Source organism: Lacerta agilis, chromosome 3 (genome assembly GCF_009819535.1).
Source record: "Lacerta agilis isolate rLacAgi1 chromosome 3, rLacAgi1.pri, whole genome shotgun sequence".
Lineage (NCBI taxonomy): Eukaryota > Metazoa > Chordata > Lepidosauria > Squamata > Lacertidae > Lacerta > Lacerta agilis.
Window position 1 is genome coordinate 47,162,608 of NC_046314.1, and position 16,563 is coordinate 47,179,170.

The 16,563-nt window shown below is 39.0% G+C and overlaps 1 protein-coding gene across 1 annotated transcript in view; it reads left to right on the forward strand.

The window, feature by feature from the left end:
* The first annotated feature begins 7,106 nt into the window (after positions 1-7,106).
* PRDM1 (PR/SET domain 1) overlaps positions 7,107-16,563 on the forward strand; it is an 87,794-nt gene continuing 78,337 nt past the window's right edge. The window contains exons 1-3 of the mRNA XM_033143516.1: positions 7,107-7,276; positions 7,984-8,095; positions 8,713-8,752. The gene's annotated coding sequence lies outside the window, so the exon portion shown is untranslated. The remainder of the gene's footprint in view (positions 7,277-7,983; positions 8,096-8,712; positions 8,753-16,563) is intronic.

Below are 16,563 nucleotides of genomic sequence, written 5' to 3' on the forward strand. Positions count from 1 at the left end.
TGGGTTAGCCACCCCTGGTTAAAATACTTTAAGGGGTGTAAAAGGCCCCTTAGGGTATCCTCCTGATATCATAAATTTGTTGCTCACATGATTACTTTTTGAACTGCCCCCCTTCAAGTGCCCCCCTTCACACATGGAAAAGTTATGTCATAGCTGGTTATTCATATGCTGAACCAGAATGTGGAATGTGGAATGATTGTAATCTAGGAACAAAATTCAACAGGATTGTCCAAATCCAACAAAAAATTCTACATGATCCTGTTTATGGTTGTGAGTGATTCACTGAATTCCAGCTGTTAGTGTAACATCAACATTAGCCTAAAGCTTTTTGGAGAAACACAATGGTAGTATTTCTTTTTTTAAAACAAGGTTTTCTTGCACTCATTGTGATAAAACCTAAAGAAGACATTGGGATTCTAGCCATACAGAAAGCAGTCGTTCCACTGCACAACCAGCAATGGAAGTGATCCAGCATCTCTTTCTTCCTGTTACACAAAACTCTGAAGCTCACAAATATTCCATTAGCATTCATACTTTGAAACGGCTGTCCACAGAGATAGTTGTAAATGTATTATAGCAGGGGTCAGCAAACTTTTTCAGCAGGGGGCCGGTCCACTGTCCCTCAGACCTTGGGGGGCAGACTATATTTTTTTGGGGGGGAGGAACAAATTCCTATGCCCCACAAATAACCCAGAGATGCATTTTAAATAAAAGGACACATTCTGCTCATGTAAAATACGCTGATTCCCGGACTGTCTGCAGGCCGGATTTAGAAGGCGATTGGGCCGGATCTGGCCCCCGGGCCTTAGTTATTATAGGGGCAGAGCTACCTCTAAGATATTTATTGTTATCAGCAAGTGGCAAATTCAGAGTGAATTGGTCCTGAAATGTACCTGAACCAGCAATACTTTTTACCTCAGGTGATTTCTTGGTTGTAGTGATCCCTGTTCCGATAACCTGCAGACTGGACTACTGTAAGATATTTTATGTATAGCTTCTCTTGAAGACAATTTGAAAGCTGCAACTGGTGCAGAATGTAGAGGCTGGCATCAGTGGACAGGCAAATATTCCACTAATTGTTAAGGGTCTGTATTGGTTGCCTGTGTGCTCTGAGGCCAATTCAAGGTGCTTACAATGACATGTAAAGCCCTACATTAAATTAAAAAGATAATGTCAAGTCTTAACTTTGCACTGGCATCAGTGCTGACCTTAAGCATCTTTGCAGTTTAAAAGACAAAATATCGAAAATTAAACAAAAATAAATTGTTGAGGTGAGGAAACTTGTGTTCTTCTGAGGTCTGCCTGCAGGTGTGTCACTTTTCTCCATGCTGAGAAACAAACCCTGAACCAGTGGAACTGCTTAAGCACCAGGAAAATTTGTTCAAATTAGCAGTTTAGAAACTTTTTATTATTATTATTAAAGTCTCTAGTGGTCCTAATTCATCTGCTGTGAATTGCCCTGGAATCTTCAGATTGAGGGTGGAATACAAATTTAATAAATAAAAATAAAATAAATAAAGAATACCCAAATCAACCAAACATTACTTTCGCTGGGTATTGCCAACAGTGTGAAGAAAAGTCCATCCAAAATCAATGGTAAGGCAACCTCTGATAAACAACTACATTTCAATTTAACATTTCCAATCTCCTGCTTCCCTAACTACACACACACAAAGTCAACTGTAAAAGTTAGTCTATAAAGCATTCTGACAAGTATAAAATGATGTGCTCGCCACATCTGAGAGGAGTCAAACTTTCAGTGTGACAGCACCTGTATCTTGGACCTCCCTGCCTATTAACATTAGGCAGGCATTGTCTTTGGTCTGTTTCAGACACCTGCTAACCCCCTATTTGTTTCGGCGAGACTATATGGATATATAATCTAGTTAGGTATAATTATTTTTTAAAATTTGTTGTTTTTATTTGTTTTATATTGTTTTTATGTGCATAGCTAAGGGATTTTTTAAATTAAGTGGTCTAAATAAAAAAAAATATTATTATTATTTTCCAGAAAAAACCTAGAAAAATCCTGTTCTTATCAGTACTGGAGTTTTTGGGGTAAACATAAGGGGTGGTGTTCTGTCTTTTCCTGTCTCAGGCATTATAGAACATGCCTAGACAGCTTCATATACTACGTTATCAAATAATGTAAGCCAAGGTTCTCTGTTGTTATAACCAGGTGTCAGTTCTCCTGAAAGTCACTCCTCATTACATTTTGTAGAAAGAAACACTTCTAACTTTTACCATATGGAGAGCTCCCACTGAGACTTTTAAAAAAATACCCTGTGTATAATAATCCAGTGTGAATAGTTTTTTAAAAATATAGCCCTTCTTTCTCCAGTGCCAGAGCCCTAAAATATATTAAACAACCCCCAAACTCTTCACATGATGCCTAACACCCAGCACTTGAAGTTTGGCAGGTTTTGGAAAATAAGGGGTTTACTTTCATTCTGCACATCCAGAATCAATGTAACAAGCTGTGAACTGAATAGCCCCTTCCACCAACCTTGTGTGTGCACCACAAAAGCTACAAGTTTTCTTTGATGTAACCCCTGCATTACACAATAATCCTAAAAGACACATGCAGAGAAATCCTGTGTAAGTTTACTCGGTAAGTAAACAGTGGAGCACTGGAGCAGGAAGGAGCAAGTATGAAGAACCACCACTAATTTCAAAGCAGGGACAATGCTATCATCTCCTAGGGCATTTTTTTTTTTTTTTGGCCAATCTTTCCCATGCAAACTAAGCCCTTCTCACCAGATAAGCTAAGCAGAGAGAGAGAGAGAGAGGCAGGGTTAACTTGCCACTTTTATTTTGAAAAATTCCAAAGTCTCTTTATTATGACCAACCCAAAAGTCAGAAAATAGGGAGCAAGCTTTTTAGTCACTAGAACGCTTCATCGAGATGGGTATTAAGCAAGGGGCAGCCGGGGAGGAGAGGGTTCCGGGGGTGGGTGGAATCTGACATGATACTGAAACCATAAAGTCTGGATTGTTTAGAAAAATATATCCATTTTTGTTGCATTGTCTTAGAAGGAGCACAGCTGTGGGGGCTGTCATGAAGAATGCCTGCACTTCAGAATTTACAGCACTGCTGGTCTGCACAATGTAATGGACTGTTTTTGGCTGAAATCAATAAGGAACATCATCACTTGTTTTGAGTTGTCCTGTCTTATGCAGATCTAAGATTCCTACATCTACAAAATCATAATCTATGCCTTGGCCTGAAAAATACTTCAGATAGCAGTGTATAAACACTTAATACAAACTGGCATTCATACCTGGCAATATCTGGCCGTACCTGGTATTTTTGGTACCAGGTGCCGAAACCCTGGGCTAAATCTGAAAATCTGTTGTTTTACTCTTGTTTTTGTCTGCTGTCTTAAGATTTTATTTTTTTATTTTAAAGGATCTCCTTAATAGCTTGGGTCCAGGGTACCTATAGGACTGCCTCCTCCCAAATGATTCTGCCCATGCCTTAAGGGTCTGATGGAGAGGCCCTTCCTCTCATCCCGATATGAGCAGATGCTAGTTCAGTTGGGTTATATTAAACTGTTGAGTTGTGAACCTCCACACATGGAGGTGTGTTTGGCACTGGTCTTAACTTTCACTGCTAGACTTTTTCCTAACCTTTACAGTTTAATCTGCTTCTTTTTAGTTAATAATCAAGCCATTTCTGTTCGTTTGCTTGATTGTTTTTTGAACACTTTGAACACAGCCTGGGGCACTACTTTGTTAAGTAGGTGAGTGGAATATAAATTATTCTGATAAATAAGTAATTGCAGTAAACCACTGGGAAGTGTTCTCAGTGAAAGGAGTGTATACATTTAATAAAGAAATAAATCACATGTGCACATTTCTACCTTTGAAATGGGTGAAACCTAGAAGAGTTTAGCTTTGCCTGGATCATGCCCTTTACATTTAGACATGAGAAAAATATGAAAAAGTGCAATAGCTCAGCAAACACCATAAAGCTGGCCTACTGGGCACTTGTATTTAAGGGCGTACTTTTATATAACAAAAGGACATTTGAGAATGCTCAGGTTAATGGACAAATTAACAGTTTAAAAGGAATTCTTGTTCATGCAAGACATAATTATTGTGTGGCACTCCCTGCCACAGGAGACTGTTGGAACACTATAGAATCAAAAAGAAATTAAAACCATTTATGAGTAGGACTTTTTAACTGCAGTTTCAATAACTACAGGATATAATTTAAGTCTATCAAGCCACAGCATTCCTGACTTCAGATTGGCCAAAAAAATTATTCTATAATAAAGCATTACAAAATGTATGTTGGCTTTTCTCCCCCCCCCCCTTTTAACATGTTACCAGAAGCGCTATTGCTGGGAGCTATCACAGAAATGGGCAATTTTAAAATCCTATCCTTGTTGAGAGCCAAGGCTTTTTACTGCCTTTGTGTGTTGTACACTACTCTTTTATGTAATGTTTGTGGAACCTCAGAGATGTCTTATTAACTGGCATTATGATTGCCTAGTGTCGCTTTAAAAAGTAAGGAGAGGGGAAATGAGCCACACTTTCTTATGTGTCATCTCCGTGCTGTTTTGCAACATCCATAAGCCATGCTTAGCAAGAGATGACGCAGGCTCCTTCTGACTATAACTGCTGTTTTTATTATGAGATCCCTGGGGAATGTATGTTGCTGCATGCAATCGCGTTAAAACCAGAAACGTGAGAGGTGCCATGCCTGACCAATGCTATTTTGACATAAGGCTAAGGCTTATTGAAGCAACTCATACTCATGTAACTGTACCCGTTCTCGTTGAACAAATGAGCCTTGGCATCATTCAACTCATTCTTCAGCCAGAATCTTGCAGGGTGGCCTTAGGCCAGCCCCAGCTCCCTATCTGTAATATGGGGACCATGATACTGGCCTTATGTACAGTTTGGCTTTCAGGACAAAGGCCTGTCTAAATTTGATGGCTGCCATCGAAAAGTCTTCAGAGACGATACTAGTCAGGTTTTCAAAGTCTAGCCACAGAGAAGACTAAATGTACTTCAGATGTTGGCAGAGCAGACAGAAGGATCTTAAAATGCAGGCAAGCACTTACTGGAAAATGCAGTCTTCCAGATAACTTGGGCTGAAGCTGTGTAGTGTAGATCAAAATCAACTCTTTGAGCTGTGCCCAGAAGTCACTATTGTGTTGTGGGATCTATTCAATAAAATCATAATATTAATAATTTATTATTTATACCCCACTCTGGGCGGCTTCCAACAAAATATTAAAATACAATAATATACTGGCTTTCATTTCTGAAGTGCAAGTCATGTTGTTTGGAACTATGATGTTGACAGACATGGTGAAACCCTTTAAAATTGGGTCTTTACCACATTTCATTTTGTTTTAATTTTTGAAAATCTATTGAAAAAGTTAGCATTTGTAAAACAACTAGATGGAGCAATGATTTCATTAGGTATATAAGGTAGTGTCCTTACGTTCTGTGTGGTTTGTTAAGCGTATCATGCAATCCGGCAAGCCACTTCAGCTTCTAAATTATGTTTATCACACCCTTAGGGCATATTGTTTGATAAATGACTCTTCAAAGGGAAAGGAAGTCTTATCCCTATCAAGTTGGTCTTATTAAAAGCATTAATTAAACTTCCCACTACTAACTCGTCCCGTCCCCCCCCCCCCAGCATTTACCATTACTGTCTACCAGGCTCTAAGCCTGGATTTTAAAATTTTCTTTTTCTGTCTGCATTTGGAATACAGAATATTCAGCCTCACATATTGACACTGAGTAAAAAAAATGCACACATGCAATCACGCTGGCTGGCACAAGGATCCCAAGTAGAAAATTCAGAGGTACTGTGGAATATATGTACTATCCTGCTTCACACAGGTACACTACTATAAGGTGGGAAGTCCCTGCAAAGTCTGAAACCTTTCCCAGAGCAGGAAGCCCTATATACATCTTAGCTGTGTGTATACCTTGTAAAAACCCACGAGGAAAAGGAGGGGTGGGGAGATACAGAGATATGGGAGAAGGCCTAAACTATTTCTGACACACACACCCAGCCATGTTTGTCAATCGAGCAGGACAAAGGGTTGGGACACCCCGTGAGAAAAGCCGCTGCGTGCCCAGCAGGGGTTAAGTAGTTCCCCAAATACATGGCGAGCGGGTCACAAATGTCTCAGGCCTGAAGACTCCTCAACAGCGTTGGCAACCATTCACCTCGACGTATCACAGATAGCATTGAGGCTTGTTATGTAAACGAAGACCTTCCCCACGCCCGTTTCTTTCCCAAGGAAAAAAAAAACTGCTGTGTCATTTCCCCAGCGAAGAAAACCAACCAACGCCCCCCTCCCCTCCCCTCCCCTCCCCCTGTCTGAATTCCCTCAGGATCAAGCCTGACGAACCAAAGTGAAAGTGAATGAATCAAGTAGCTCTCCCCCCCCCCTCCTGCTTCCCCTAAACAGGAAAGCGGGGGGGGGGGTGTTGAAGAGAGTGGCACGTGACAGACGGGAAACTGCCCAATCAGAGGGGGTTTGGGGAAGGAATGTGGGGAGTGTTTTTAAACTAAAAGGCAAAAAAAAAAACCAAAGCCAACAACACACACACACACAAACACACACCACTGTCAATGTTAAGCTGCAGCGGCGAATAGCTAGCTGGGCGCGTGGCTTGTGCTGCGCGAGCTCGTCCACGAAGGCTCGCAGCTGCGCCTCTGCCCCTCTTTCCCACACCCCCCACGCGCACCAAAAGGCGGCTTTGAAGTGCCTCGCTTGTGTGCGTCGCCTCGCTCTTCTCTTCGCCACGCACCCACCCACGAGGCTGACGCTCGCAGGGGTCCTCTCACGCACGCGAGCACACGGGGGCGGAGGGGGGGGGGTCTTGTGTGTACGAGAGAGCGAGAGAACCCGCCTCGTCAACTCGGGAAGCAGAAGGCATGAGAGGGAACCGCCGCTCGGAGGGAAGCTGCCCCTTCCTCTGAGGAGAAGGACACATGTCTGACCGGGGCTTCTTCCAGCCGAGATATAATAGAGCCTCTATATAACCCTCAATATCCCAGGAGGGAAGCGTAGGGGCAGCACGGTGCCCACCTCCTGCTCCTCTCCAGCTTCGCTCTTCCCGGCCTGCACTCCGCCTCTCTCCTCGCGCGCCTCGGTCCCTGTCTGCGAACGCGGCGGGCTGTGGGAGAGCAGCGGCTGCCGGCGTCTTGGCGCGCTTTGTGCGCGATGCTGCATTTGCCTGCTAGGGAGATGGGGCCGGGGCTTCCTGCTCTTGGGACACAGCCTAGTGGGAAGAGTCGGGTAAGTCGCCCCGGTGGCTACTCGTGTGGATGCATGATGATGATGCTGGCATTGCGGGGTGGGGTGGGGGGAGGTTGTCCCGCGCGTTTGATCCTGAAGTTACTTGCGAATAGAGTGGGGAGGGAAGGCATGGGGCTCTGGGTGGAAGATGCGTGTTTATAAGACTTCCTGTTCGCACGTGCCTGGAAATTCCATCAGGTTCACTCCTGAGCAGACCGCGCTGCACAAGACCGCCTCGTCGGGCAACGATTCGAGTTTAACGGACGGGCTGCAAGAATTGTGAACTTTAAATACTTTCTGCGCACGTGTGACTTTTACTTAATTTACCTGTGAATAAGAGACTTACTTCCAATGGTGCACGCTTAAAGATCACAGCCTTCCTTTTTATTTTCACGTTTTTGGATCATCAGGCTGGGTGTGTGAGCGTTTGGTATTTGGTTTTTAAACTTTATTATTATTATTATTATTATTATTATTTTAAAAAGCCACTCCCCCCAGTATGTCTTCGCGTAAAATCAGCACTAAACCTTCCTCTTTCCTACCCTCATCTTTGTCTTTTCTGATTTTTTGGTTTCTAAGGAACCTTTCTCCAACCTGAGTGAAGGTGTGTTTGTGTAACCAGACACTGAGACTTGCTGTCTGATAGAGAATTAACTCAGACCCCACCAAAGCTTACTTTGAATTCAATAGAGGTGTTTGTTTTTCAGGTTTAAAGCTCCAGACCGAAGGGGGGGAGGCGTCCCAAGAATCCACCTGAAGAAGAAACCACCGGGAAGATCTTTAATTCCTTTCTTGAAATCCTACTGCATTTTGGAGCAGGTGGGATGTTTTCTGCTGGAGGTGGGGAGCAGGGAAGGATTCTTTTTGTTAAAAAGAAAAAGAAAGATTGATTCAAATGTATTTCACATATCAGATCTGTTAGTTTAGGGCAGTCAGCCTCTCTAGGATTAACGTGTGATTTTTGAGGAACCGGTGTTGCTCAACTTGTAAATAAAAGTGGAGATGGTGACACTTTCGTCTGGCTTCTGGTAAAAAGAGAACAAAAACATTTAATTCCTTCAAGGCACCATCCATTCGTGCAGGAGGGTGGAGCATGTGGGAAAGACAATGAGTTTAACTATTAACCTTTATTGGGAATTTATAAATGAATTTGAGACTTCTCTGGCTTTTCCCATTTTTGTTTGCTCTCCTTGCAAGATTATGGCAGATAAAATTAGTGGCCGTGCTATTTAGGAAATGGAAGACTTTACTGTTGACCAGTAAAAATAATATGTCAACAGGAAACATCCTGTTTGTATTGTTCAAACAGTAGGGAATTAACTGGTTTGAAATGTGAAGTGGGGGCAGAGCAGGGTGGGTGGGGGGACTGCAAAAGAAAGTGGCTGGATGAAAATTATATTCTGTTCTATTAGGATTCTGTTTGCTTTTCCCCTTAGATCATTTGCTTGAAAGCACTAAAAAGAAGATTTGGAAAAGGTAAGACATGCTTTAACCAAAGATTAAAAATCAAGGCCATGTCATGTGGCTGCTTACTATCACTGTTAACTTTCTCTGTGTGTTTAGCTGATCTCCTGAACAAGAAGATGCATTTCATAAGAACAAATTAGCTACAGTGTATTTAGCAAAGATGTCATTTCCTTCATTTTAACACAATCTATGAGTGCTACCATTTTCCGTATTTTTTTTAAGAAGTACATAATTGACAAATGGAATGAAAAGGAACACATATTGATTATTGGTATCTTAATTAAAGTGTCCATCTTGACACCTGGGAGTTGAAGTAAAATAAACTTTTTGTTGTGGTATAAACTTACATGCGCACTCTCTTCAGTATCAGAACTACTGAAAGCTCTAGAGTTGTTTATCAGGGACCAATAAATCTTTCTCAATATATTTTAATATGAGAGTACTTAACATAGTTGTTTCTAATGGATTATTCAATGGCTGCAGGCTTGTGCGTAGTTAAGCTGCTATTGTCCGTCAGTGCATAGGACTGTAGCCAAAAATAAAGTATCTAGAAAGGTTATTTGGTAGCTTCTTTGTGCCCTAGTGTGGCAAATCATAACAAATGACATTGTTTGTTGTCAGTTTATACTGTAAATATTACCTGTTACATTTTGTTCAGCTGCAGTTAAGTTTCATTCATTTAATTTTCCCTTCATGTGGCTATGACTGCCAACAGCAAGTGGACTCATTTACTGAGCTGAAGAATTTGGGCATAAAGCCAATCTAAGCAGTGTAAAATCACATGGATATTATTATCTATCAAGTCTTTATCATACAGTAGTTGACTTTAATAAGCTGAGGCTGCAGTCCTGCCACACTTCCTTGAAAGTTACCGGTAGTTCCATTTAACATAGTGGGACATCCTTTTGAATATATATGTGTGCAAGATCCAGCTGTGTGTGACCTACAATCCTATGTGTGCTTACTCATAAGTAAGTCTTGAGTTCAATGGGGATTACCGATTTATGAGTAGGCTGTAATCCTATGTACAATTGAGACATTAGCTGAGTTCTAAACTGCCTGCTCAAGAGAATTCAGCTGCAGGTGAGGGGAAAAAAAGTCTTGATGCTGTAGCAGAAGATTGAAAATTATTTGACAAATATGATCTACATGTGATAGTTGAAAAGTAATTTATACTGATGTCAGTTTGATTCATTATATTTCTATGACAATTTTCATTAAAATAAATACCATTTTCAACACTTTTTCATATTTTTAAAATTATTCATACCTTTAGACATATTTGCTTTTGGAAACATTTTTTACCCCTCAAAACACTATCCTTAGTAGACTAATATAGAGCAAACAATTGAATATTTATTAATTTGACAACTTGGTGAATGGTGCAGAATATATAATGGCATAAATCTGATTTAACTGGAATGAATAGCAAAATTCCACTGTTTCAGGATTTCAGAAATTAGGCGTTATGCCTCTGCTGTGTTAATACAGGAATGCCTGCTACAGAAATGTTACCTAAACGATTATATAACAGTTTCTAAGTCACACTTTGACTGAAAAAAAATGTAACAAATTACCTGCTCAGTTTCATTGAATACATAGCTCAGTTCCCTGCAAGAAGAAAAGGTAGTTGTTTTTCTAAATTCATCTGAGTAAACACAATAAATTTTAATAGTTGTAAATCTTTCAATATTGCTCTAGAGATTGCATTATGTGTACAAATATGCATTAACTTGAATAGATTATTAGCAAGTTGCAGTAAGCCAATACTGGGCTAAATGTCCCATTATTAATCTTTGATGTGACTAAGAAGTAATTTAATTACCACCCAACTCAATATGATGTGGTCAGTCAAATGTAACAATATTTAGTCTAACACGCAAGAGCGAAAACTTATCAAAGATCTTCTTGTAACAGAGTATAAATAAATGAAGATGTATAGTTGCTTAACAGGTTTACAATAGATTTTTACAGTAGGCCTGGGAGTAAAAATGTGTGCGGGTTTTTTTTGTTCTTGTGTGTTTTGTTTTTTAAAAAAACAAACTCATATACAGTGTCTGGTGTAATTGGCACTGAAATGCAACCATGTAATTACCAAGGCAAACAACAACAACAAAAATCCATACAGGGAAATGTAATTGGTCTCGTATAGCAGAAGTATTAATTTCAGTCCCTGGTGCTACAGATTAAGAGGTGCAATCTATCTAATTTGGACAAGGCTTCAGCATAAGCCCCTTTGAAATGAACAGAGTTTGTGGTCTGTAGACTGCTCTCTAAGTGATTCCATCTGATATGAATATAAATATCTGATAACTGTGAGTGTAAGCAATGTAAATCAACATAATTTATTTTCTTGGCACTGGAGGGTTTACATAGCATGTCGATTATTTTCCACTGTTTTCGCTACTTTTTTTTTAAAAAAAGCAACCTGTGGTAAATCGCTGTCACTGAGTATTGGTTTTACAAGTTGAGCAGTGCTTACTGCTCTGTATCTCTTTTTCCCTCAGCCTGCCCACCCACCTTCTTTCCTTTTTCTGCTGGTAATCATCTCAGTTTCTTTAAAATTGGTACCTTTTCCTTCTTGGTTTGAATGCTAAACAAATGTTTGCTTCACTAATTATTTTGTGTTTGGGTTGTCTTTTCAGTCCACAAGGCATGTGCCTAAGCATGAAAAAGATAGGTACTGCAGTAGTACTGATCCTTTGCCACAAACCCTAATAATATTTAAATAGAAGTACAATATACTTCCAGATGAACATGTTAATGGTCTCTGCCATACTAACTTATTAGATTAGCATTGCTCTTAGAAAATCATTCCTATAAAAGTATTTAAATTACGCTACACTTGATTTTTCAGTTGCAGTGTAGAGATCACACATTACATAGCAGAGTTTTTTGGTCTCATCACAAACTGCTTTTGATACTCCCTTTTGAATTTCAAAAGCAAGTTGGTACGAAACAAAATTAAAATGTCCCGCAGAGCACACAGGGCTGATTTTTACAAGACATGGGAAATGCAGAGGTAAAATCCACAAGTGTACATGATTGCATGTGGCTGATGTAAAACGTTCTTAATTGTGGTGCTAGCCCACTGGTTCCCAAAAAGTTTATCCCATTAACCACTTGAAAATTGCTGAGAGTCTTGGCAGACCACGTAATGATTTTTCTGCCTGTTGCAGCAATTGTAATGTGCTGTGCAAAATGCTGTATGATTTTTAATAGTATTGTTATTGCTTTTCATTCCTGATATTGAATTCAAATAGCAACACAATAAAATACCATCTAAGAAGCAAAAGAAGTAATACAATTTAAAATCAACAGGAATATTTAATGCCAACATGTGCCACATTCCACCTGAAAGCATCTCATAAACCACAGCTTGGGTTGCCTCCTTGCATGTGCATTATACAGTACTGTTAACCATCCCTGGAGGGAAGCCCTGCTGATGTTTAGCCACTGCATGCCAAGCAACCTTCAAAACCTACAATCTAAATTTGTTTTGAATGGTGGTCCTATGTCCATGGCGTGCATCTTCTCCTTTGGGTTATAGCTTGGTTATAATTAGTAAGAATCACAATTTAGCAACTGATAGCAAATTTTTCAATAATCGTCTATTATGGAACGTTGGAAAGGATTAGATACTATTAAAATGAAAAGCATACTTGGTAGCTAGTGTTTACTTGATGGGACAAGAACCGCTGGGATAATATTTACATTAACCGCTGTAGAAATTTCGATTCATAAGTGAATTGTTTTTCGATTGGCAAGGTGCATTGCAGAAATCCTGGACTTAATCCTTGGTTAGTATCAATTTTCCTAGTTTCATTGGAAGTGATGTATGTAGAGAGAGGTTAGTCTTGTATTTGTTCTAGGTTTAAACTGTTTTCCTTCAAGTATTTGCCAATACATTAAAGTTTAGCAATACGTTAAAGTTTTGCTATGATCTTTCAATCTGCATTCCAGAAGCATACAAGCATAAAAGGAGGATTTCCGTCTCCCCTCCTCGTTCACCTTACCTATGCAGTCGTTGGTTGACTTTTGTTTTAGGCTAAGGCATGTGTTGCATTAATCATATCTTCTATAATCCCCCTAAAAGCCGTTCAAAGTTTGTGCCCTCCTTAAAGTCAGACATTTTTAATCACACCTGAATAGTAGCTTCTATATATTTAGAAGCACTCCAGCCCTGTCTAGTTTACCAGATGTAGGTGTGTTATAAGTGGCTTCCTGATAATACTGTGTTTGTGATTAAAGGTTCCTAAACATTCATGTTGGCAACCCTCTTATTATCAGCTTGTTTGATGTAATGGAGTTTAGGGACTGCCCAGTACATAAGCATGTCTCTGCAAAAATTTGTCTGTATTAGTTCAGGAAAACATACTTTTTGAATTGTCACAACCACTATGGGTTAAAATAAATCAAGACTCCCAATTTGTAAACCTTCTGTACTAAGAAAATTATAGGTCAATAGGAAACAAATGGAGGCATTATTTATTTCTGTTAGGTTTTGAGCACTTGTGAAAAGAATTGTGAAAACCAGTCTTAGCAGTTTCAGAGTATCTTGTTTTAATTAGGAATAACCCTAATTAATGTCAAAACAAAATAAAAAATAAAAAAATCCTTCCAGTAGCACCTTGGTGACCAACTTAGTTTGTTCTTGGTATGAGCTTTCGTGTGTACTTTGAATGATCAATTTACCTGAACAATGTTAATTAGGAAAAAATGCAAAGGAGAAAGGCTTTTGAAGGGTAAGTGTCTTGTGAAAAGGATCATATATATATATATATATATATATATATATATATATATAAAAGCAGGTATCACTATCAACCTTCCTTTTTCTATTTATCTGCTTTCTTAATAGTAAGTTTTCAGTAAAACTGTAAAAAGGGGGGGAAAGACAGTGTATAATATTACTGCTATTCCAGTACCTGTGTCTGCAAAATACCAAGTGGGCAATTTCATGCATTCTTTAAATAAATTATCTGTTTTTGCTCATCTCATGATGATCATTTTGTTCTCTTCCCTCTTTTATGGCTACACCAAATACTGTCTGCAGTCTTATATATTACTATAACAATCTTCCATTTAGTTTAACATTTTGAAATTTTGGAAAACATGTGCAAGAGGATTTCCCAATATTTGTGGAGTTGCTCTGTTTATAAGGAGGGGGAGAAGAAACCCCAAACAACTTCTTGCTGTCACTGATTTTTCAACAAACAATTGAATTTCTCCTAGCCAAAAACAATAGACTTATAACTGTGTCCTGTTCCAATGAATGATACATGGCAAGAATCTGTTTTTTCTTGATGTGGTAGATTGTTTTAATGATAGATAACAATATAAATTTTGGCAATTATCAGTCTGTGGTCCAAAAATATTCTATTTCAGGATAGCCTACCTGTGTGTTCCTTGTCTTGAAATAATAAATTTTAATAGTACTAACTCAGACTTCAAAGTCTAGTCCTATGCAATAATCCAATATTTCATATCAGATTGGTGTTGTGCTGTTTGCTCGCTCGCTCGCTCACTCGCCTGCTTGTATTTTCTTTGCATTCCTTTAATGCTTCTTGCTGTATGTACATGAAAACAGAATATAACTTTTCTGTGCAAATAAACATTTGCCTATTTCATACATGTTGACACTGATGGCGTTTCAAAAAGATACTACACTGGATGGAATCCACTTTCTGCCCTTTCATTCTATGAAGGTCTTTCAATGCAACAAAGTGTCTTCTAGTAGAATAGGATGGGGGTGATGTTTGCCTCCTCCTTCCCAGCCTGCCCAAAATCAGCTTGAGAGAATTGTTGGGGAACTTTAAGGATAGGATGGAAGGTGGCATGAAGGGATGCCTAGGGAAGAAGGAATTGGCAGTCAGTTGTTTCCCCTCCTCTGTTGGATTAAAAGTGCATTCATGACTCCAAGGGCATAAGCTGGAATCCACCCATTTTAAGCAAAGTGACTGTCAGAAGGCCTAGATCTCACAGAAACAAAAAGGATATAAGCTTAACAGATTTCCCTTAAGCGTATGATTTAATATCCACACAATGGGAGTTCAGGTTTCTGGATCCTGGTTATATTGTAAGGTGTTTGAAAACATTGTTTAGTTTCACATGCTACCTGCCTAGTTGTGGCTGGTGAAGGTGGAGAGATAAACCCCAGGAGTGCAGAACTAGCTTCCGAAAACTCAGCATTGTGTGACCATTTCCTAAATATTATGTTCACTTCATAAATCCATGACCTTTTAAAAAACTGAACCATACTCATATTGATTGATTTATTTTTTGCCTAGCAAACTGCAGTAATATTCTGGTAAAGTAATCAATTAGTAATGTAGTTTCAGTGTTCAATATCTCTTTCTTTTTTTAAAGTTCAATATCTCTTTCTCTCTCTTTTCAAACGTCTCTGACTAAACAAGACCATATGAGCTTAAGATAAGTGGCATGGATTTATATGTGTTACCTATCAATATGCCTTTTGACAAAAACATACAGAACATGTAAAAACTAAATTTGACAGATAAGATAAACCATTTGCAATGCTGCTTGCTTTGATGAAGCAAAAGTGTTGAGCTGTGTTCACACATTGTGTTATATCACTTTGGGATGTTTCATGGGAAGTGATAAATAAATAAATAAATGTTATACGATAGCCAAACATAGATGCACAACCTGTACGCTGCTCATTCACACTAAACCATAGTTAAATGTGACCTGCGAACTAGGCCTCCTAACTATCAGAGTAATTAAAAAGTCTGTTTTTATTCATAAAAATTTATAAATGGTTTACTTTTAATAAAATGTCTCTATATAAAAAGGTGTCAGTGTAGTTTACTGATTGTTTTACTTCTACAAGCAAACAAGATACATTTAAAGGAAATAAAATTTCTATAAAATAGTTTCATAATTGTGCATTTATAAAAATGGTAAAGTATCACACATGCATATTGTTTATAGGAATAAGAATATTGAAAGGTCTAAAAATCATAATTAAGAGAAACACAAACACAAAATACAATGACAATATACCACTGCCTGAAGGAGTCTCTGAATGAGGAATATGGACCTAAACATTTTTTTTTAAGGTGCAAACGACAGCAATGTTGCATAAGTGTTGCAAAAAGTTACACCAGAACTTTTCCATTTTCCACTCAACCAGTCCCATTGGAAGTTGGATGGAGGATTGGTTAAGAAAGGGATGCATGTTGTTATTAATTTTAATTTACAGAAAGAAACACCACGGTGTTTCACACAATAATAAAATGGAACGATTTAAATATTTATTTTCATGTAGTATGTGCTTTTCATTTTAAAATATAGATAGTGCCTTAGATGTGCTTATTAAAGTGGTTAATGCAGCAAAGAGCTTATTTGTCAGACTGAGCTGCATCGCTTTAATTTTGGTCAGCCTTCTGCAATGAAATCCAGCTTAAAAGTGACAATGTGCACAAGATGTTCTTAAGTTGGCTAGGATCCAAAGAACCAACAACTTTTGCATGCTCACGCATGGATTCGGCTTGTGTTTTCTGAGCAGCACAACTTGCCCTGCCCGCCCCACAAATCCCACATACACAGCGCAAAACACTTTTGGAACTGAGGGGATTTTCAAAAACAGTTGGTGATATAGGTGTATGGATAGCTTATTTTGTGCCAACCTGGAGCCAAAGAAAAAAAATCCATAATGATATGTGTTGTCTTTAAGGTGCCACAAGTCTCTTGGTTGTTTTTGCTTTTCCCAGCAGAGGGGTGGAATACAACACAGGACATGCTCAAGTGCTTGAGTGTGCCTAAAGTATGTTTCTGGATTCCAGCCAGCTCCCCCC